The sequence below is a fragment of the Pseudophryne corroboree genome, chromosome 3 (assembly GCF_028390025.1).
Source record: "Pseudophryne corroboree isolate aPseCor3 chromosome 3, aPseCor3.hap2, whole genome shotgun sequence".
Lineage (NCBI taxonomy): Eukaryota > Metazoa > Chordata > Amphibia > Anura > Myobatrachidae > Pseudophryne > Pseudophryne corroboree.
In genome coordinates, this window is record NC_086446.1 from 116,374,639 (window position 1) to 116,390,397 (window position 15,759).

A 15,759-nucleotide genomic window follows, 5' to 3' on the forward strand; every position below is an offset into this window, starting at 1 on the left:
CCAAGTACTAACCAGGCCCAACACTGCTTAGCTTCCAAGATCAGATGAGATTGGGCGTATCCAGTGTGGTGTGGCTGTAGATGAGCTTTGTGGTTTCTGTTAGAACTTTTCTACTTCTAACTACTGGTTCATAAATGAATACGTTTGAAAATGGAATGCATCAACAGAACGGTGTTGGCAGTATAAAAATATCTACAGCACCTTGTATTCCCAGGTGGTCTCCCATCCAAGTACTAACCAGACCCAACACTGCTTAGCTTCCAAGATCAGATGACATTGGGCGTATCCAATGTGGTGTTGCTGTAGATGAACTTTCTGGTTTCTGTTAGAACTTTTCTACTTCTAACTACTGGTTCATAAATGAATACATTTGAAAATTGAATGCATCAACAGAACGGTGTTGGCAGTATAAAAATATCTACAGCACCTTGTATTCCTAGGTGACCTCCCATCCAAGTACTAACCAGGCCCAACACTGCTTAGCTTCCAAGATCAGATGAGATTGGGCGTATCCAGTGTGGTGTGGCTGTAGATGAGCTTTATGGTTTCTGTTAGAACTTTTCTACTTCTAACTACTGGTTCATAAATGAAAACGTTTGAAAATGGAATGCATCAACAGACCGGTGTTGGCAGTATAAAAATATCTACAGCACCTTCTATTCCCAGGTGGTCTCCCATCCAAGTACTAACCAGGCCCAACACTGCTTAGTTTCCAAGATCAGATGAGATTGGGCGTATCCAGTGTGCTGTGGCTGGAGATGAGCTTTGTGGTTTCTGTTAGAACTTTTCTACTTCTAACTACTGGTTCATAAATGAAAACGTTTGAAAATGGAATGCATCAACAGAACGGTGTTGGCAGTATAAAAATATCTACAGCACCTTGTATTCCCAGGTGGTCTCCCATCCAAGTACTAACCAGGCCCAACACTGCTTAGCTTCCAAGATCAGATGAGATTGGGCGTATCCAGTGCGGTGTGGCTGTAGATGAGCTTTGTGGTTTCTGTTAGAACTTTTCTACTTCTAACTACTGGTTCATAAATGAATACGTTTGAAAATGGAATGCATCAACAGAACGGTGTTGGCAGTATAAAAGTATCTACAGCACCTTGTTTTCCCAGGTGGTCTCCCATCCAAGTACTAACCAGGCCCAACACTGCTTAGCTTCCAAGATCAGATGAGATTGGGCGTATCCAGTATGGTGTGGCTGTAGATGAGCTTTGTGGTTTCTGTTAGAACTTTTCTACTTCTAACTACTGGTTCATAAATGAATACGTTTGAAAATGGAATGCATCAACAGAACGGTGTTGGCAGTATAAAAATATCTACAGCACCTTGTATTCCCAGGTGGTCTCCCATCCAAGTACTAACCAGACCCAACACTGCTTAGCTTCCAAGATCAGATGAGATTGGGCGCATCCAGTGTGGTGTTGCTGTAGATGAACTTTCTGGTTTCAGTTAGAACTTTTCTACTTCTAACTACTGGTTCATAAATGAATACATTTGAAAATGGAATGCATCAACAGAACGGTGTTGGCAGTATAAAAATATCTACAGCACCTTGTATTCCTAGGTGGTCTCCCATCCAAGTACTAACCAGGCCCAACACTGCTTAGCTTTCAAGATCAGATGAGATTGGGCGTATCCAGTGTGGTGTGGCTGTAGATGAGCTTTATGGTTTCTGTTAGAACTTTTCTACTTCTAACTACTGGTTCATAAATGAAAACATTTGAAAATGGAATGCATCAACAGACTGGTGTTGGCAGTATAAAAATATCTACAGCACCTTGTATTCCCAGGTGGTCTCCCATCCAAGTACTAACCAGGCCCAACACTGCTTAGCTTCCAAGATCAGATGAGATTGGGTGTATCCAGTGTGCTGTGGCTGGAGATGAGCTTTGTGGTTTCTGTTAGAACTTTTCTACTTCTAACTACTGGTTCATAAATGAAAACGTTTGAAAATGGAATGCATCAACAGAACGGTGTTGGCAGTATAAAAATATCTACAGCACCTTGTATCACTGGGTGGTCTCCCATCCAAGTACTAATCAGACCCAACATTGCTTAGCTTCCAAGATCAGATGAGATTGGGCGTATCCAGTGTGGTGTGGCTGTAGATGAGCTTTGTAGTTTCTGTTAGAACTTTTCTACTTCTATCTACTTGTTCATAAATGAATACATTTGAAAATGGAATGCATCAACAGAACGGTGTTGGCAGTATAAAAATATCTACAGCACCTTGTATTCCCAGGTGGTCTCCCATCCAAGTACTAACCAGACCCAACACTGCTTAGCTTCCAAGATCAGATGACATTGGGCGTATCCAATGTGGTGTTGCTGTAGATGAACTTTCTGGTTTCTGTTAGAACTTTTCTACTTCTAACTACTGGTTCATAAATGAATACATTTGAAAATTGAATGCATCAACAGAACGGTGTTGGCAGTATAAAAATATCTACAGCACCTTGTATTCCTAGGTGACCTCCCATCCAAGTACTAACCAGGCCCAACACTGCTTAGCTTCCAAGATCAGATGAGATTGGGCGTATCCAGTGTGGTGTGGCTGTAGATGAGCTTTATGGTTTCTGTTAGAACTTTTCTACTTCTAACTACTGGTTCATAAATGAAAACGTTTGAAAATGGAATGCATCAACAGACCGGTGTTGGCAGTATAAAAATATCTACAGCACCTTGTATTCCCAGGTGGTCTCCCATCCAAGTACTAACCAGGCCCAACACTGCTTAGTTTCCAAGATCAGATGAGATTGGGCGTATCCAGTGTGCTGTGGCTGGAGATGAGCTTTGTGGTTTCTGTTAGAACTTTTCTACTTCTAACTACTGGTTCATAAATGAAAACGTTTGAAAATGGAATGCATCAACAGAACGGTGTTGGCAGTATAAAAATATCTACAGCACCTTGTATTCCCAGGTGGTCTCCCATCCAAGTACTAACCAGGCCCAACACTGCTTAGCTTCCAAGATCAGATGAGATTGGGCGTATCCAGTGCGGTGTGGCTGTAGATGAGCTTTGTGGTTTCTGTTAGAACTTTTCTACTTCTAACTACTGGTTCATAAATGAATACGTTTGAAAATGGAATGCATCAACAGAACGGTGTTGGCAGTATAAAAGTATCTACAGCACCTTGTATTCCCAGGTGGTCTCCCATCCAAGTACTAACCAGGCCCAACACTGCTTAGCTTCCAAGATCAGATGAGATTGGGCGTATCCAGTATGGTGTGGCTGTAGATGAGCTTTGTGGTTTCTGTTAGAACTTTTCTACTTCTAACTACTGGTTCATAAATGAATACGTTTGAAAATGGAATGCATCAACAGAACGGTGTTGGCAGTATAAAAATATCTACAGCACCTTGTATTCCCAGGTGGTTTCCCATCCAAGTACTAACCAGACCCAACACTGCTTAGCTTCCAAGATCAGATGAGATTGGGCGTATCCAGTGTGGTGTTGCTGTAGATGAACTTTCTGGTTTCAGTTAGAACTTTTCTACTTCTAACTACTGGTTCATAAATGAATACATTTGAAAATTGAATGCATCAACAGAACGGTGTTGGCAGTATAAAAATATCTACAGCACCTTGTATTCCTAGGTGGTCTCCCATCCAAGTACTAACCAGGCCCAACACTGCTTAGCTTTCAAGATCAGATGAGATTGGGCGTATCCAGTGTGGTGTGGCTGTAGATGAGCTTTGTAGTTTCTGTTAGAACTTTTCTACTTCTAACTACTGGTTCATAAATGAATACGTTTGAAAATGGAATGCATCAACAGAACGGTGTTGGCAGTATAAAAATATCTACAGCACCTTGTATTCCCAGGTGGTCTCCCATCCAAGTACTAACCAGACCCAACACTGCTTAGCTTCCAAGATCAGATGAGATTGGGCGTATCCAGTGTGGTGTTGCTGTAGATGAACTTTCTGGTTTCTGTTAGAACTTTTCTACTTCTAACTACTGGTTCATAAATGAATACATTTGAAAATTGAATGCATCAACAGACTGGTGTTGGCAGTATAAAAATATCTACAGCACCTTGTATTCCCAGGTGGTCTCCCATCCAAGTACTAACCAGGCCCAACACTGCTTAGCTTCCAAGATCAGATGAGATTGGGTGTATCCAGTGTGCTGTGGCTGGAGATGAGCTTTGTGGTTTCTGTTAGAACTTTTCTACTTCTAACTACTGGTTCATAAATGAAAACGTTTGAAAATGGAATGCATCAACAGAACGGTGTTGGCAGTATAAAAATATCTACAGCACCTTGTATCACTGGGTGATCTCCCATCCAAGTACTAATCAGACCCAACATTGCTTAGCTTCCAAGATCAGATGAGATTGGGCGTATCCAGTGTGGTGTGGCTGTAGATGAGCTTTGTAGTTTCTGTTAGAACTTTTCTACTTCTATCTACTTGTTCATAAATGAATACATTTGAAAATGGAATGCATCAACAGAACGGTGTTGGCAGTATAAAAATATCTACAGCACCTTGTATTCCTAGGTGGTCTCCCATCCAAGTACTAACCAGGCCCAACACTGCTTAGCTTCCAAGATCAGATGAGATTGGGCGTATCCAGTGTGGTGTTGCTGTAGATGAACTTTCTGGTTTCTGTTAGAACTTTTCTACTTCTAACTACTGGTTCATAAATGAATACGTTTTAAAATGGAATGCATCAACAGAACGGTGTTGGCAGTATAAAATTATCTACCGCACCTTGTATTCCCAGGTGGTCTCCCATACAAGTACTAACCAGGCCCAACACTGCTTAGCTTCCAAGATCTGATGAGATTGGGCATATCCAGTGTGGTGTGGCTGTAGAAGAGCTTTATGGTTTCTGTTAGTACTTTTCTACTTCTAACTACTGGTTCATAAATGAATACGTTTGAAAATGGAATGCATCAACAGAACGGTGTTGGTAGTATAAAAATATCTACAGCACCTTGTATTCCCAGGTGGTCTCCCATCCAAGTACTAACCAAGCCCAACATTGCTTAGCTTCCAAGATCAGATGAGATTGGGCGTATCCAGTGTGCTGTGGCTGCAGATGAGCTTTATGGTTTCTGTTAGTACTTTTCTACTTCTAACTACTGGTTCATAAATGAAAACGTTTGAAAATGGAATGCATCAACAGAACGGTGTTGGTAGTATAAAAATATCTACAGCACCTTGTATTCCCAGGTGGTCTCCCATCCAAGTACTAAACAGGCCCAACACTGCTTAGCTTCCAAGATCAGATGAGATTGGGCGTATCCAGTGTGGTGTGGCTGTAGATGAGCTTTGTGGTTTCTGTTAGAACTTTTCTACTTCTAACTACTGGTTCATAAATGAATACGTTTGAAAATGGAATGCATCAACAGAATGGTGTTGGCAGTATAAAAATATCTACAGCACCTTGTATTCCCAGGTGGTCTCCCATCCAAGTACTAACCAGGCCCAACACTGCTTAGCTTCCAAGATCAGATGAGATTGGGCGTATCCAGTGTGGCGTTGCTGTAGAGGAACTTTCTGGTTTCTGTTAGAACTTTTCTACTTCTAACTACTGGTTCATAAATGAATACGTTTTAAAATGGAATGCATCAACAGAACGGTGTTGGCAGTATAAAAATATCTACAGCACCTTGTATCCCCAGGTGGTCTCCCATCCAAGTACTAACCAGGCCCAACACTGCTTAGCTTCCAAGATCAGATGAGATTGGGCGTATCCAGTGTGGTATTGCTGTAGACGAACTTTCTGGTTTCTGTTAGAACTTTTCTACTTCTAACTACTGGTTCATAAATGAATACGTTTTAAAATGGAATGCATCAACAGAACGGTGTTGGCAGTATAAAAATATCTACAGCACCTTGTATCCCCAGGTGGTCTCCCATCCAAGTACTAACCAGGCCCAACACTGCTTAGCTTCCAAGATCAGATGAGATTGGGCATATCCAGTGTTGTGTGGCTGTAGATGAGTTTTGTGGTTTCTGTTAGAACTTTTCTACTTCTAACTACTGGTTCATAGATGAATACGTTTGAAAATGGAATGCATCAACAGAACGGTGTTGGCAGTATAAAAATATCTACAGCACCTTGTATTCCCAGGTGGTCTCCCATCCAAGTACTAACCAGGCCCAACACTGCTTAGCTTCCAAGATCAGATGAGATTGGGCGTATCCAGCGTGGTGTGGCTGTAGATGAGCTTTGTGGTTTCTGTTTGAACTTTTCTATTTCTAACTACTAGTTCATAAATGAATACATTTGAAAATTGAATGCATCAACAGAACGGTGTTGGCAGTATAAAAATATCTACAGCACCTTGTATTCCCAGGTGGTCTCCCATCCAAATACTAACCAGGCCCAACACTGCTTAGCTTCCAAGATCAGATGAGATTGGGCGTATCCAGTGTGGTGTAGCTGTAGATGAGCTTTGTGGTTTCTGTTAGAACTTTTCTACTTCTAACTACTGGTTCATAAATGAAAACGTTTGAAAATGGAATGCATCAACAGAACGGTGTTGGCAGTATAAAAATATCTACAGCACCTTGTATTCACAGGTGGTCTCCCATCCAAGTACTAACCAGGCCCAACACTGCTTAGCTTCCAAGATCAGATGAGATTGGGCGTATCCAGTGTGGTGTGGCTGTAGATGAACTTTGTGGTTTCTGTTAGAACTTTTCTAATTCTAACTACTGGTTCATAAATGAATAAGTTTTAAAATGGAATGCATCAACAGAACGGTGTTGGCAGTATAAAATTATCTACAGCACCTTGTATTCCAAGGTGGTCTCCCATCCAAGTACTAACCAGGCCCAACACTGCTTAGTTTCCAAGATCAGATGAGATTGGGCGTATCCAGTGTGCTGTTGCTGTAGATGAGCTTTGTTGTTTCTGTTAGAACTTTTCTACTTCTAACTACTGGTTCATAAATGAATACGTTTGAAAATGGAATGCATCAACAGAACGGTGTTGGCAGTATAAAAATATCTACAGCACCTTGTATTCCCAGGTGGTCTCCCATCCAAGTACTAACCAGGCCCAACACTGCTTATCTTCCAAGATCAGATGAGATTGGGCGTATCCAGTGTGGTGTGGCTGTAGATTAGCTTTGTGGTTTCTGTTAGAACTTTTCTACTTCTAACTACTGGTTCATAAATGAATACGTTTGAAAATGGAATGCATCAACCGAACGGTGTTGGCAGTATAAAAATATCTACAGCACCTTGTATTCCCAGGTGGTCTCCCATCCAAGTACTAACCAGGCCCAACACTGCTTAGCTTCCAAGATCAGATGAGATTGGGCGTATCCAGTGTGGTGTGGCTGTAGATGAGCTTTGTGGTTTCTGTTAGAACTTTTCTACTTCTAACTACTGGTTCATAAATGAATACGTTTGAAAATGGAATGCATCAACAGAACGGTGTTGGCAGTTTAAAAATATCTACAGCACCTTGTATTCCCAGGTGGTCTAACATCCAATTACTATCCAGGCCCAACACTGCTTAGCTTCCAAGATCAGATGAGATTGGGCGTATCCAGTGTGGTGTGGCTGTAGATGAGCTTTGTGGTTTCTGTTAGAACTTTTCTACTTCTAACTACTGGTTCATAAATGAATACGTTTGAAAATGGAATGCATCAACAGAACGGTGTTGGCAGTATAAAAATATCTACAGCACCTTGTATTCCCAGGTGGTCTCCCATCCAAGTACTAACCAGGCCCAACACTGCTTAGCTTCCAAGATCAGATGAGATTGGGCGTATCCAGTGTGGTGTTGCTGTAGATGAACTTTCTGGTTTCTGTTAGAACTTTTCTACTTCTAACTACTGGTTTATAAATGAATACGTTTTAAAATGGAATACATCAACAGAACGGTGTTGGCAGTATAAAAATATCTACAGCACCTTGTATTCCCAGGTGGTCTCCCATCCAAGTACTAACCAGGCCCAACACTACTTAGCTTCCAAGATCAGATGAGATTGGGCGTATCCAGTGTGGTGAGGCTGTAGATGAGCTTTGTGGTATCTGTTAGAACTTTTCTACTTCTAACTACTGGTTCATAAATGAATACGTTTGAAAATGGAATGCATCAACAGAACGGTGTTGGCAGTATAAAATTATCTACAGCACCTTGTATTCCCAGGTGGACTCCCATCCAAGTACTAACCAGGCCCAACACTGCTTAGCTTCCAAGATCAGATGAGATTGGGCGTATCCAGTGTGGTGTGGCTGTAGATGAGCTTTATGGTTTCTGTTAGAACTTTTCTACTTCTAACTACTAGTTCATAAATGAATACATATTAAAATTGAATGCATCAACAGAACGGTGTTGGCAGTATAAAAATATCTACAGCACCTTGTATTCCCAGGTGGTCTCCCATCCAAGTACTAACCAGGTCCAACACTGCTTAGCTTCCAAGATCAGATGAGATTGGGCGTATCCAGTGTGGTGTGGCTGTAGATGAGCTTTGTGGTTTCTGATAGAACTTTTCTACTTCTAACTACTGGTTCATAAATAAATACGTTTGAAAATGGAATGCATCAACAGAACGGTGTTGGCAGTATAAAAATATCTACAGCACCTTGTATTCCCAGGTGGTCTCCCATCCAAGTACTAACCAGGCCCAACACTGCTTTGCTTCCAAGATCAGATGAGATTGGGCATATCCAGTGTGGTGTGGCTGTAGAAGAGCTTTATGGTTTCTATTAGTACTTTTCTACTTCTAACTACTGGTTCATAAATGAATACGTTTGAAAATTGAATGCATCAACAGAACGGTGTTGGCAGTATAAAAATATCTACAGCACCTTGTATTCCCAGGTGGTCTCCCATCCAAGTACTAACCAGGCCTAACACTGCTTAGCTTCCAAGATCAGATGAGATTGGGCGTATCCAGTGTGGTGTGGCTGTAGATGAGCTTTGTGGTTTCTGTTAGAACTTTTCTACTTCTAACTACTTGTTCATAAATGAATACGTTTTAAAATGGAATGCATCAACAGAACGGTGTTGGCAGTATAAAATTATCTACAGCACCTTGTATTCCCAGGTGGACTCCCATCCAAGTACTAACCAAGCCCAACACTGCTTAGCTTCCAAGATCAGATGAGATTGGGCGTATCCAGTGTGGTGTGGCTGTAGATGAGCTTTATGGTTTCTGTTAGAACTTTTCTACTTCTAACTACTAGTTCATAAATGAATACATATTAAAATTGAATGCATCAACAGAACGGTGTTGGCAGTATAAAAATATCTACAGCACCTTGTATTCCCAGGTGGTCTCCCATCCAAGTACTAACCAGGCCCAACACTGCTTAGCTTCCAAGATCAGATGAGATTGGGCGTATCCAATGTGGTGTGGCTGTAGATGAGCTTTGTGGTTTCTGTTAGAACTTTTCTACTTCTAACTACTGGTTCATAAATAAATACGTTTGAAAATGGAATGCATCAACAGAACGGTGTTGGCAGTATAAAAATATCTACAGCACCTTGTATTCACAGGTGGTCTCCCATCCAAGTACTAACCAGGCCCAACACTGCTTTGCTTCCAAGATCAGATGAGATTGGGCATATCCAGTGTGGTGTGGCTGTAGAAGAGCTTTATGGTTTCTGTTAGTACTTTTCTACTTCTAACTACTGGTTCATAAATGAATACGTTTGAAAATGGAATGCATCAACAGAACGGTGTTGGTAGTATGAAAATATTTACAGCACCTTGTATTCCCAGGTGGTCTCCCATCCAAGTACTAACCAAGCCCAACACTGCTAAGCTTCCAAGATCAGATGAGATTGGGCGTATCCAGTGTGGTGTGGCTGTAGATGAGCTTTGTGGTTTCTGTTAGAACTTTTCTACTTCTAACTACTGGTTCATAAATGAATACGTTTGAAAATATAATGCATCAACAGAACGGTGTTGGCAGTATAAAAAAATCTACAGCACCTTGTATTCCCAGGTGGTCTCCCATCCAAGTACTAACCAGGCCCAACACTGCTTAGCTTCCAAGATCAGATGAGATTGGGCGTATCCAGTGTGGTGTGGCTGTAGATGAACTTTGTGGTTTCTGTTAGAACTTTTCTACTTCTAACTACTGGTTCATAAATGAATACGTTTGAAAATGGAATGCATCAACAGAACGGTGTTGGCAGTATAAAAATATCTACAGCACCTTGTATTCCCAGGTGGTCTCCCATCCAAGTACTAACCAGGCCCAACACTGCTTATCTTCCAAGATCAGATGAGATTGGGCGTATCCAGTGTGGTGTGGCTGTAGATGAGCTTTGTGGTTTCTGTTAGAACTTTTCTACTTCTAACTACTGGTTCATAAATGAATACGTTTGAAAATGGAATGCATCAACCGAACGGTGTTGGCAGTATAAAAATATCTACAGCACCTTGTATTCCCAGGTGGTCTCCCATCCAAGTACTAACCAGGCCCAACACTGCTTAGCTTCCAAGATCAGATGAGATTGGGCGTATCCAGTGTGGTGTGGCTGTAGATGAGCTTTGTGGTTTCTGTTAGAACTTTTCTACTTCTAACTACTGGTTCATAAATGAATACGTTTGAAAATGGAATGCATCAACAGAACGGTGTTGGCAGTTTAAAAATATCTACAGCACCTTGTATTCCCAGGTGGTCTAACATCCAATTACTATCCAGGCCCAACACTGCTTAGCTTCCAAGATCAGATGAGATTGGGCGTATCCAGTGTGGTGTGGCTGTAGATGAGCTTTGTGGTTTCTGTTAGAACTTTTCTACTTCTAACTACTGGTTCATAAATGAATACGTTTGAAAATGGAATGCATCAACAGAACGGTGTTGGCAGTATAAAAATATCTACAGCACCTTGTATTCCCAGGTGGTCTCCCATCCAAGTACTAACCAGGCCCAACACTGCTTAGCTTCCAAGATCAGATGAGATTGGGCGTATCCAGTGTGGTGTTGCTGTAGATGAACTTTCTGGTTTCTGTTAGAACTTTTCTACTTCTAACTACTGGTTTATAAATGAATACGTTTTAAATGGAATACATCAACAGAACGGTGTTGGCAGTATAAAAATATCTACAGCACCTTGTATTCCCAGGTGGTCTCCCATCCAAGTACTAACCAGGCCCAACACTACTTAGCTTCCGAGATCAGATGAGATTGGGCGTATCCAGTGTGGTGAGGCTGTAGATGAGCTTTGTGGTATCTGTTAGAACTTTTCTACTTCTAACTACTGGTTCATAAATGAATACGTTTGAAAATGGAATGCATCAACAGAACGGTGTTGGCAGTATAAAATTATCTACAGCACCTTGTATTCCCAGGTGGACTCCCATCCAAGTACTAACCAGGCCCAACACTGCTTAGCTTCCAAGATCAGATGAGATTGGGCGTATCCAGTGTGGTGTGGCTGTAGATGAGCTTTATGGTTTCTGTTAGAACTTTTCTACTTCTAACTACTAGTTCATAAATGAATACATATTAAAATTGAATGCATCAACAGAACGGTGTTGGCAGTATAAAAATATCTACAGCACCTTGTATTCCCAGGTGGTCTCCCATCCAAGTACTAACCAGGTCCAACACTGCTTAGCTTCCAAGATCAGATGAGATTGGGCGTATCCAGTGTGGTGTGGCTGTAGATGAGCTTTGTGGTTTCTGATAGAACTTTTCTACTTCTAACTACTGGTTCATAAATAAATACGTTTGAAAATGGAATGCATCAACAGAACGGTGTTGGCAGTATAAAAATATCTACAGCACCTTGTATTCCCAGGTGGTCTCCCATCCAAGTACTAACCAGGCCCAACACTGCTTTGCTTCCAAGATCAGATGAGATTGGGCATATCCAGTGTGGTGTGGCTGTAGAAGAGCTTTATGGTTTCTATTAGTACTTTTCTACTTCTAACTACTGGTTCATAAATGAATACGTTTGAAAATGGAATGCATCAACAGAACAGTGTTGGTAGTATAAAAATATCTACAGCACCTTGTTTTCCCAGGTGGTCTCCCATCTAAGTACTAACCAGGCTCAACACTGCTTAGCTTCCAAGATCAGATGAGATTGGGCGTATCCAGTGTGGTGTGGCTGTAGATGAGCTTTGTGGTTTCTGTTAGAACTTTTCTACTTCTAACTACTGGTTCATAAATGAATACGTTTAAAAATTGAATGCATCAACAGAACGGTGTTGGCAGTATAAAAATATCTACAGCACCTTGTATTCCCAGGTGGTCTCCCATCCAAGTACTAACCAGGCCTAACACTGCTTAGCTTCCAAGATCAGATGAGATTGGGCGTATCCAGTGTGGTGTGGCTGTAGATGAGCTTTGTGGTTTCTGTTAGAACTTTTCTACTTCTAACTACTGGTTCATAAATGAATACGTTTGAAAATGGAATGCATCAATAGAACGGTGTTGGCAGTATAAAAATATCTACAGAACCTTGTATTCCCAGGTGGTCTCCCATCCAAGTACTAACCAGGCCCAACACTGCTTAGCTTCCAAGATCAGATGAGATTGGGCGTATCCAGTGTGGTGTGGCTGTAGATGAACTTTGTGGTTTCTGTTAGAACTTTTCTACTTCTAACTACTGGTTCATAAATGTATACGTTTTAAAATGGAATGCATCAACAGAACGGTGTTGGCAGTATAAAATTATCTACAGCACCTTGTATTCCCAGGTGGTCTCCCATCCAAGTACTAACCAGTCCCAACACTGCTTAGCTTACAAGATCAGATGAGATTGGGCGTATCCAGTGTGGTGTGGCTGTAGATGAGCTTTATGGTTTCTGTTAGAACTTTTCTACTTCTAACTACTGGTTCATAAATAAATACGTTTGAAAATGGAATGCATCAACAGAATGGTGTTGGCAGTATAAAAATATCTACAGCACCTTGTATTCCCAGGTGGTCTCCCATCCAAGTACTAACCAGGCCCAACACTGCTTAACTTCCAAGATATGATGAGATTGGGCGTATCCAGTGTGGTGTGGCTGTAGATGAGCTTTGCGATTTCTGTTAGAACTTTTCTACTTCTAACTACTGGTTCATAAATGAATACGTTTGAAAATGGAATGCATCAACAGAACGGTGTTGGCAGTATAAAAATATCTACAGCACCTTGTATACCCAGGTGGTCTCCCATCCAAGTACTAACCAGGCCCAACACTGCTTAGCTTCCAAGATCAAATGAGATTGGGCGTATCCAGTGTGATGTGGCTGTAGATGAACTTTGTGGTTTCTGTTAGAACTTTTCTACTTCTAACTACTGGTTCATAAATGAATACGTTTGAAAATGGAATGCATCAACAGAACGGTGTTGGTAGTATAAAAATATCTACAGCACCTTGTATTCCCAGGTGGTCTCCCATCCAAGTACTAACCAGGCCCAACACTGCTTAGCTTCCAAGATCAGATGAGATTGGGCGTATCCAGTGTGGTGTGGCTGTAGATGAGCTTTGTGGTTTCTATTTGAACTTTTCTACTTCCAACTACTGGTTCATAAATGAATACATTTGAAAATGGAATGCATCAACAGAACGGTGTTGGCAGTATAAAAATATCTACAGCACCTTGTATTCCCAGGTGGTCTCCCATCCTAGTACTAACCAGGCCCAACACTGCTTAGCTTCCAAGATCAGATGAGATTGGGCGTATCCAGTGTGGTGTGGCTGTAGATGAGCTTTGTGGTTTTTGTTTGAACTTTTCTACTTCTAACTACTGGTTCATAAATGAATACATTTGAAAATGGAATGCATCAACAGAACGGTGTTGGCAGTATAAAAATATCTACAGCACCTTGTATTCCCAGGTGGTCTCCCATCCAAGTACTAACCAGGCCCAGCACTGCTTAGCTTCCAAGATCAGATGAGATTGGGCATATCCAGCGTGGTGTTGCTGTAGATTAACTTTCTGGTTTCTGTTAGAACTTTTCTACTTCTAACTACTGGTTCATAAATGAATACGTTTTAAAATGGAATGCATCAACAGAACGGTGTTGGCAGTATAAAATTATCTACAGCACCTTGTATTCCCAGGTGGTCTCCCATCCAAGTACTAGCCAGGCCCAACACTGCTTTGCTTCCAAGATCAGATGAGATTGGGCATATCCAGTGTGGTGTGGCTGTAGAAGAGCTTTATGGTTTCTGTTAGTACTTTTCTACTTCTAACTACTGGTTCATAAATGAATACGTTTGAAAATGGAATGCATCAACAGAACGGTGTTGGTAGTATAAAAATATTTACAGCACCTTGTATTCCCAGGTGGTCTCCCATCCAAGTACTAACCAGGCCCAACACTGCTTAGCTTCTAAGATCAGATGAGATTGGGCGTATCCAGTGTGGTGTGGCTGTAGATGAGCTTTATGGTTTCTGTTAGAACTTTTCTACTTCTAACTACTGGTTCATAAATGAATACGTTTGAAAATGGAATGCATCAACAGAACGGTGCTGGTAGTATAAAAATATCTACAGCACCTTGTATTCCCAGGTGGTCTCCCATCCAAGAACTTTCCAGGCCCAACACTGCTTAGCTTCCAAGATCAGATGAGATTGGGCGTATCCAGTGTGGTGTGGCTGTAGATGAGCTTTGTGGTTTCTGTTAGAACTTTTCTACTTCTAACTACTGGTTCATGAATACATTTGAAAATGGAATGCATCAACAGAACGGTGTTGGCAGTATAAAAATATCTACAGCACCTTGTATTCCCAGGTGGTCTCCCATCCAAGTACTAACCAGGCCCAGCACTGCTTAGCTTCCAAGATCAGATGAGATTGGGCGTATCCAGTGTGGTGTTGCTGTAGATTAACTTTCTGGTTTCTGTTAGAACTTTTCTACTTCTAACTACTGGTTCATAAATGAATACGTTTTAAAATGGAATGCATCAACAGAACGGTGTTGGCAGTATAAAATTATCTACAGTACCTTGTATTCCCAGGTGGTCTCCCATCCAAGTACTAACCAGGCCCAACACTGCTTTGCTTCCAAGATCAGATGAGATTGGGCATATCCAGTGTGGTGTGGCTGTAGAAGAGCTTTATGGTTTCTGTTAGTACTTTTCTACTTCTAACTACTGGTTCATAAATGAATACGTTTGAAAATGGAATGCATCAACAGAACGGTGTTGGTAGTATAAAAATATTTACAGCACCTTGTATTCCCAGGTGGTCTCCCATCCAAGTACTAACCAGGCCCAACACTGCTTAGCTTCCAAGATCAGATGAGATTGGGCGTATCCAGTGATGTGTGGCTGTAGATGAGCTTTGTGGTTTCTGTTAGAACTTTTCTACTTCTAACTACTGGTTCATAAATGAATAAGTTTGAAAATGGAATGCATCAACAGAACGGTGTTGGTAGTATAAAAATATCTACAGCACCTTGTTTTCCCAGGTGGTCTCCCATCCAAGTACTAACCAGGCCCAACACTGCTTAGCTTCCAAGATCAGATGAGATTGGGCGTATCCAGTGTGGTGTGGCTATAGATTAGCTTTGTGGTTTCTGTTAGAACTTTTCTACTTCTAACTACTGGTTCATAAATGAATACGTTTGAAAATTGAATGCATCAACAGAACGGTGTTGGAAGTATAAAAATATCTACAGCACCTTGTATTCCCAGGTGGTCTCCCATCCAAGTACTAACCAGGCCCAACACTGCTTAGCTTCCAAGATCAGATGAGATTGGGCGTATCCAGTGTGGTGTGGCTGTAGATGAGCTTTGTTGTTTCCGTTAGAACTTTTCTACTTCTAACTACTGGTTCATAAATGAATACGTTTGAAAATGGAATGCATCAACAGAAC

General features: G+C 41.3%; 53 non-coding genes and 17 pseudogenes across 53 annotated transcripts in view; all 70 read right to left on the reverse strand.

Moving 5' to 3' along the window:
* Positions 1-82, reverse strand: part of LOC134899087 (5S ribosomal RNA) — a 119-nt gene extending 37 nt beyond the window's left edge. Inside the window, exon 1 of the ribosomal RNA XR_010172772.1 lies at positions 1-82. This exon is cut by the window's left edge and continues 37 nt beyond it. This is a non-coding gene — a ribosomal RNA (5S ribosomal RNA).
* A 107-nt stretch (positions 83-189) lies between these two features.
* Positions 190-308, reverse strand: LOC134892982 (5S ribosomal RNA; annotated as a pseudogene).
* Positions 309-415: 107 nt separating this feature from the next.
* LOC134885377 (5S ribosomal RNA) lies at positions 416-534 on the reverse strand. Its single transcript, XR_010169492.1, has one exon. It is a non-coding gene; the product is annotated as a 5S ribosomal RNA (ribosomal RNA).
* Positions 535-641: 107 nt separating this feature from the next.
* On the reverse strand, positions 642-760 carry LOC134895108 (5S ribosomal RNA; annotated as a pseudogene).
* Positions 761-867: 107 nt separating this feature from the next.
* LOC134900867 (5S ribosomal RNA) lies at positions 868-986 on the reverse strand. Its single transcript, XR_010174369.1, has one exon. It is a non-coding gene; the product is annotated as a 5S ribosomal RNA (ribosomal RNA).
* Positions 987-1,093: 107 nt separating this feature from the next.
* On the reverse strand, positions 1,094-1,212 carry LOC135060482 (5S ribosomal RNA). Its single transcript, XR_010246875.1, has one exon. It is a non-coding gene; the product is annotated as a 5S ribosomal RNA (ribosomal RNA).
* Positions 1,213-1,319: 107 nt separating this feature from the next.
* On the reverse strand, positions 1,320-1,438 carry LOC135065849 (5S ribosomal RNA). The gene has a single exon (XR_010252119.1). It is a non-coding gene; the product is annotated as a 5S ribosomal RNA (ribosomal RNA).
* A 107-nt stretch (positions 1,439-1,545) lies between these two features.
* LOC135067310 (5S ribosomal RNA) lies at positions 1,546-1,664 on the reverse strand. The gene has a single exon (XR_010253530.1). It is a non-coding gene; the product is annotated as a 5S ribosomal RNA (ribosomal RNA).
* Positions 1,665-1,771: 107 nt separating this feature from the next.
* On the reverse strand, positions 1,772-1,890 carry LOC134886187 (5S ribosomal RNA). The gene has a single exon (XR_010170278.1). It is a non-coding gene; the product is annotated as a 5S ribosomal RNA (ribosomal RNA).
* Positions 1,891-1,997: 107 nt separating this feature from the next.
* Positions 1,998-2,116, reverse strand: LOC134896202 (5S ribosomal RNA; annotated as a pseudogene).
* A 107-nt stretch (positions 2,117-2,223) lies between these two features.
* Positions 2,224-2,342, reverse strand: LOC134892985 (5S ribosomal RNA; annotated as a pseudogene).
* A 107-nt stretch (positions 2,343-2,449) lies between these two features.
* Positions 2,450-2,568, reverse strand: LOC134885378 (5S ribosomal RNA). Its single transcript, XR_010169493.1, has one exon. It is a non-coding gene; the product is annotated as a 5S ribosomal RNA (ribosomal RNA).
* Positions 2,569-2,675: 107 nt separating this feature from the next.
* On the reverse strand, positions 2,676-2,794 carry LOC134893163 (5S ribosomal RNA; annotated as a pseudogene).
* A 107-nt stretch (positions 2,795-2,901) lies between these two features.
* LOC134900868 (5S ribosomal RNA) lies at positions 2,902-3,020 on the reverse strand. The gene has a single exon (XR_010174370.1). It is a non-coding gene; the product is annotated as a 5S ribosomal RNA (ribosomal RNA).
* A 107-nt stretch (positions 3,021-3,127) lies between these two features.
* Positions 3,128-3,246, reverse strand: LOC135059370 (5S ribosomal RNA). Its single transcript, XR_010245775.1, has one exon. It is a non-coding gene; the product is annotated as a 5S ribosomal RNA (ribosomal RNA).
* A 107-nt stretch (positions 3,247-3,353) lies between these two features.
* Positions 3,354-3,472, reverse strand: LOC135070945 (5S ribosomal RNA). The gene has a single exon (XR_010257091.1). It is a non-coding gene; the product is annotated as a 5S ribosomal RNA (ribosomal RNA).
* A 107-nt stretch (positions 3,473-3,579) lies between these two features.
* LOC135067311 (5S ribosomal RNA) lies at positions 3,580-3,698 on the reverse strand. Its single transcript, XR_010253531.1, has one exon. It is a non-coding gene; the product is annotated as a 5S ribosomal RNA (ribosomal RNA).
* Positions 3,699-3,805: 107 nt separating this feature from the next.
* LOC135067367 (5S ribosomal RNA) lies at positions 3,806-3,924 on the reverse strand. Its single transcript, XR_010253584.1, has one exon. It is a non-coding gene; the product is annotated as a 5S ribosomal RNA (ribosomal RNA).
* A 107-nt stretch (positions 3,925-4,031) lies between these two features.
* LOC134886188 (5S ribosomal RNA) lies at positions 4,032-4,150 on the reverse strand. The gene has a single exon (XR_010170279.1). It is a non-coding gene; the product is annotated as a 5S ribosomal RNA (ribosomal RNA).
* A 107-nt stretch (positions 4,151-4,257) lies between these two features.
* LOC134897112 (5S ribosomal RNA) lies at positions 4,258-4,376 on the reverse strand (annotated as a pseudogene).
* Positions 4,377-4,483: 107 nt separating this feature from the next.
* LOC135065711 (5S ribosomal RNA) lies at positions 4,484-4,602 on the reverse strand. The gene has a single exon (XR_010251984.1). It is a non-coding gene; the product is annotated as a 5S ribosomal RNA (ribosomal RNA).
* Positions 4,603-4,709: 107 nt separating this feature from the next.
* LOC134889475 (5S ribosomal RNA) lies at positions 4,710-4,828 on the reverse strand (annotated as a pseudogene).
* Positions 4,829-4,935: 107 nt separating this feature from the next.
* Positions 4,936-5,054, reverse strand: LOC134891113 (5S ribosomal RNA; annotated as a pseudogene).
* Positions 5,055-5,161: 107 nt separating this feature from the next.
* On the reverse strand, positions 5,162-5,280 carry LOC134901141 (5S ribosomal RNA). Its single transcript, XR_010174634.1, has one exon. It is a non-coding gene; the product is annotated as a 5S ribosomal RNA (ribosomal RNA).
* Positions 5,281-5,387: 107 nt separating this feature from the next.
* LOC134885079 (5S ribosomal RNA) lies at positions 5,388-5,506 on the reverse strand. Its single transcript, XR_010169204.1, has one exon. It is a non-coding gene; the product is annotated as a 5S ribosomal RNA (ribosomal RNA).
* Positions 5,507-5,613: 107 nt separating this feature from the next.
* On the reverse strand, positions 5,614-5,732 carry LOC135068036 (5S ribosomal RNA). The gene has a single exon (XR_010254245.1). It is a non-coding gene; the product is annotated as a 5S ribosomal RNA (ribosomal RNA).
* A 107-nt stretch (positions 5,733-5,839) lies between these two features.
* Positions 5,840-5,958, reverse strand: LOC134891166 (5S ribosomal RNA; annotated as a pseudogene).
* Positions 5,959-6,065: 107 nt separating this feature from the next.
* LOC134901962 (5S ribosomal RNA) lies at positions 6,066-6,184 on the reverse strand. The gene has a single exon (XR_010175437.1). It is a non-coding gene; the product is annotated as a 5S ribosomal RNA (ribosomal RNA).
* A 107-nt stretch (positions 6,185-6,291) lies between these two features.
* LOC135066074 (5S ribosomal RNA) lies at positions 6,292-6,410 on the reverse strand. Its single transcript, XR_010252333.1, has one exon. It is a non-coding gene; the product is annotated as a 5S ribosomal RNA (ribosomal RNA).
* Positions 6,411-6,517: 107 nt separating this feature from the next.
* LOC135060205 (5S ribosomal RNA) lies at positions 6,518-6,636 on the reverse strand. The gene has a single exon (XR_010246597.1). It is a non-coding gene; the product is annotated as a 5S ribosomal RNA (ribosomal RNA).
* Positions 6,637-6,743: 107 nt separating this feature from the next.
* Positions 6,744-6,862, reverse strand: LOC134893193 (5S ribosomal RNA; annotated as a pseudogene).
* Positions 6,863-6,969: 107 nt separating this feature from the next.
* LOC134901378 (5S ribosomal RNA) lies at positions 6,970-7,088 on the reverse strand. Its single transcript, XR_010174868.1, has one exon. It is a non-coding gene; the product is annotated as a 5S ribosomal RNA (ribosomal RNA).
* Positions 7,089-7,195: 107 nt separating this feature from the next.
* On the reverse strand, positions 7,196-7,314 carry LOC134899098 (5S ribosomal RNA). The gene has a single exon (XR_010172783.1). It is a non-coding gene; the product is annotated as a 5S ribosomal RNA (ribosomal RNA).
* A 107-nt stretch (positions 7,315-7,421) lies between these two features.
* On the reverse strand, positions 7,422-7,540 carry LOC134892860 (5S ribosomal RNA; annotated as a pseudogene).
* A 107-nt stretch (positions 7,541-7,647) lies between these two features.
* Positions 7,648-7,766, reverse strand: LOC135060070 (5S ribosomal RNA). The gene has a single exon (XR_010246460.1). It is a non-coding gene; the product is annotated as a 5S ribosomal RNA (ribosomal RNA).
* A 107-nt stretch (positions 7,767-7,873) lies between these two features.
* On the reverse strand, positions 7,874-7,992 carry LOC135067733 (5S ribosomal RNA). The gene has a single exon (XR_010253944.1). It is a non-coding gene; the product is annotated as a 5S ribosomal RNA (ribosomal RNA).
* A 107-nt stretch (positions 7,993-8,099) lies between these two features.
* Positions 8,100-8,218, reverse strand: LOC135060277 (5S ribosomal RNA). The gene has a single exon (XR_010246667.1). It is a non-coding gene; the product is annotated as a 5S ribosomal RNA (ribosomal RNA).
* Positions 8,219-8,325: 107 nt separating this feature from the next.
* LOC135060171 (5S ribosomal RNA) lies at positions 8,326-8,444 on the reverse strand. Its single transcript, XR_010246564.1, has one exon. It is a non-coding gene; the product is annotated as a 5S ribosomal RNA (ribosomal RNA).
* Positions 8,445-8,551: 107 nt separating this feature from the next.
* On the reverse strand, positions 8,552-8,670 carry LOC135069948 (5S ribosomal RNA). Its single transcript, XR_010256125.1, has one exon. It is a non-coding gene; the product is annotated as a 5S ribosomal RNA (ribosomal RNA).
* A 107-nt stretch (positions 8,671-8,777) lies between these two features.
* LOC135064650 (5S ribosomal RNA) lies at positions 8,778-8,896 on the reverse strand. Its single transcript, XR_010250954.1, has one exon. It is a non-coding gene; the product is annotated as a 5S ribosomal RNA (ribosomal RNA).
* Positions 8,897-9,003: 107 nt separating this feature from the next.
* On the reverse strand, positions 9,004-9,122 carry LOC135063776 (5S ribosomal RNA). The gene has a single exon (XR_010250099.1). It is a non-coding gene; the product is annotated as a 5S ribosomal RNA (ribosomal RNA).
* Positions 9,123-9,229: 107 nt separating this feature from the next.
* On the reverse strand, positions 9,230-9,348 carry LOC135058302 (5S ribosomal RNA). Its single transcript, XR_010244733.1, has one exon. It is a non-coding gene; the product is annotated as a 5S ribosomal RNA (ribosomal RNA).
* Positions 9,349-9,455: 107 nt separating this feature from the next.
* Positions 9,456-9,574, reverse strand: LOC134886998 (5S ribosomal RNA; annotated as a pseudogene).
* A 107-nt stretch (positions 9,575-9,681) lies between these two features.
* On the reverse strand, positions 9,682-9,800 carry LOC134888562 (5S ribosomal RNA; annotated as a pseudogene).
* A 107-nt stretch (positions 9,801-9,907) lies between these two features.
* On the reverse strand, positions 9,908-10,026 carry LOC134901692 (5S ribosomal RNA). The gene has a single exon (XR_010175176.1). It is a non-coding gene; the product is annotated as a 5S ribosomal RNA (ribosomal RNA).
* Positions 10,027-10,133: 107 nt separating this feature from the next.
* LOC134901381 (5S ribosomal RNA) lies at positions 10,134-10,252 on the reverse strand. Its single transcript, XR_010174870.1, has one exon. It is a non-coding gene; the product is annotated as a 5S ribosomal RNA (ribosomal RNA).
* Positions 10,253-10,359: 107 nt separating this feature from the next.
* On the reverse strand, positions 10,360-10,478 carry LOC134899111 (5S ribosomal RNA). The gene has a single exon (XR_010172794.1). It is a non-coding gene; the product is annotated as a 5S ribosomal RNA (ribosomal RNA).
* Positions 10,479-10,585: 107 nt separating this feature from the next.
* LOC134892862 (5S ribosomal RNA) lies at positions 10,586-10,704 on the reverse strand (annotated as a pseudogene).
* A 107-nt stretch (positions 10,705-10,811) lies between these two features.
* LOC135060071 (5S ribosomal RNA) lies at positions 10,812-10,930 on the reverse strand. The gene has a single exon (XR_010246461.1). It is a non-coding gene; the product is annotated as a 5S ribosomal RNA (ribosomal RNA).
* A 106-nt stretch (positions 10,931-11,036) lies between these two features.
* LOC134886328 (5S ribosomal RNA) lies at positions 11,037-11,155 on the reverse strand. The gene has a single exon (XR_010170415.1). It is a non-coding gene; the product is annotated as a 5S ribosomal RNA (ribosomal RNA).
* Positions 11,156-11,262: 107 nt separating this feature from the next.
* On the reverse strand, positions 11,263-11,381 carry LOC135060278 (5S ribosomal RNA). The gene has a single exon (XR_010246668.1). It is a non-coding gene; the product is annotated as a 5S ribosomal RNA (ribosomal RNA).
* A 107-nt stretch (positions 11,382-11,488) lies between these two features.
* LOC135060172 (5S ribosomal RNA) lies at positions 11,489-11,607 on the reverse strand. Its single transcript, XR_010246565.1, has one exon. It is a non-coding gene; the product is annotated as a 5S ribosomal RNA (ribosomal RNA).
* Positions 11,608-11,714: 107 nt separating this feature from the next.
* LOC135069949 (5S ribosomal RNA) lies at positions 11,715-11,833 on the reverse strand. Its single transcript, XR_010256126.1, has one exon. It is a non-coding gene; the product is annotated as a 5S ribosomal RNA (ribosomal RNA).
* A 107-nt stretch (positions 11,834-11,940) lies between these two features.
* On the reverse strand, positions 11,941-12,059 carry LOC135068760 (5S ribosomal RNA). Its single transcript, XR_010254952.1, has one exon. It is a non-coding gene; the product is annotated as a 5S ribosomal RNA (ribosomal RNA).
* A 107-nt stretch (positions 12,060-12,166) lies between these two features.
* LOC135064651 (5S ribosomal RNA) lies at positions 12,167-12,285 on the reverse strand. Its single transcript, XR_010250955.1, has one exon. It is a non-coding gene; the product is annotated as a 5S ribosomal RNA (ribosomal RNA).
* Positions 12,286-12,392: 107 nt separating this feature from the next.
* On the reverse strand, positions 12,393-12,511 carry LOC135065787 (5S ribosomal RNA). The gene has a single exon (XR_010252057.1). It is a non-coding gene; the product is annotated as a 5S ribosomal RNA (ribosomal RNA).
* A 107-nt stretch (positions 12,512-12,618) lies between these two features.
* LOC134889226 (5S ribosomal RNA) lies at positions 12,619-12,737 on the reverse strand (annotated as a pseudogene).
* A 107-nt stretch (positions 12,738-12,844) lies between these two features.
* On the reverse strand, positions 12,845-12,963 carry LOC135067641 (5S ribosomal RNA). Its single transcript, XR_010253852.1, has one exon. It is a non-coding gene; the product is annotated as a 5S ribosomal RNA (ribosomal RNA).
* Positions 12,964-13,070: 107 nt separating this feature from the next.
* LOC134885331 (5S ribosomal RNA) lies at positions 13,071-13,189 on the reverse strand. The gene has a single exon (XR_010169448.1). It is a non-coding gene; the product is annotated as a 5S ribosomal RNA (ribosomal RNA).
* Positions 13,190-13,296: 107 nt separating this feature from the next.
* On the reverse strand, positions 13,297-13,415 carry LOC134899123 (5S ribosomal RNA). The gene has a single exon (XR_010172806.1). It is a non-coding gene; the product is annotated as a 5S ribosomal RNA (ribosomal RNA).
* Positions 13,416-13,522: 107 nt separating this feature from the next.
* On the reverse strand, positions 13,523-13,641 carry LOC134901936 (5S ribosomal RNA). The gene has a single exon (XR_010175412.1). It is a non-coding gene; the product is annotated as a 5S ribosomal RNA (ribosomal RNA).
* Positions 13,642-13,748: 107 nt separating this feature from the next.
* On the reverse strand, positions 13,749-13,867 carry LOC135070061 (5S ribosomal RNA). The gene has a single exon (XR_010256235.1). It is a non-coding gene; the product is annotated as a 5S ribosomal RNA (ribosomal RNA).
* Positions 13,868-13,974: 107 nt separating this feature from the next.
* LOC134884527 (5S ribosomal RNA) lies at positions 13,975-14,093 on the reverse strand. Its single transcript, XR_010168671.1, has one exon. It is a non-coding gene; the product is annotated as a 5S ribosomal RNA (ribosomal RNA).
* A 107-nt stretch (positions 14,094-14,200) lies between these two features.
* LOC134885071 (5S ribosomal RNA) lies at positions 14,201-14,319 on the reverse strand. Its single transcript, XR_010169196.1, has one exon. It is a non-coding gene; the product is annotated as a 5S ribosomal RNA (ribosomal RNA).
* A 107-nt stretch (positions 14,320-14,426) lies between these two features.
* LOC135068768 (5S ribosomal RNA) lies at positions 14,427-14,545 on the reverse strand. Its single transcript, XR_010254960.1, has one exon. It is a non-coding gene; the product is annotated as a 5S ribosomal RNA (ribosomal RNA).
* A 103-nt stretch (positions 14,546-14,648) lies between these two features.
* On the reverse strand, positions 14,649-14,767 carry LOC135061787 (5S ribosomal RNA). Its single transcript, XR_010248157.1, has one exon. It is a non-coding gene; the product is annotated as a 5S ribosomal RNA (ribosomal RNA).
* A 107-nt stretch (positions 14,768-14,874) lies between these two features.
* LOC134887603 (5S ribosomal RNA) lies at positions 14,875-14,993 on the reverse strand (annotated as a pseudogene).
* A 107-nt stretch (positions 14,994-15,100) lies between these two features.
* Positions 15,101-15,219, reverse strand: LOC134888425 (5S ribosomal RNA; annotated as a pseudogene).
* Positions 15,220-15,326: 107 nt separating this feature from the next.
* LOC135058608 (5S ribosomal RNA) lies at positions 15,327-15,445 on the reverse strand. The gene has a single exon (XR_010245034.1). It is a non-coding gene; the product is annotated as a 5S ribosomal RNA (ribosomal RNA).
* Positions 15,446-15,552: 107 nt separating this feature from the next.
* LOC134899135 (5S ribosomal RNA) lies at positions 15,553-15,671 on the reverse strand. Its single transcript, XR_010172817.1, has one exon. It is a non-coding gene; the product is annotated as a 5S ribosomal RNA (ribosomal RNA).
* Between the last annotated feature and the right edge of the window lie 88 nt (positions 15,672-15,759).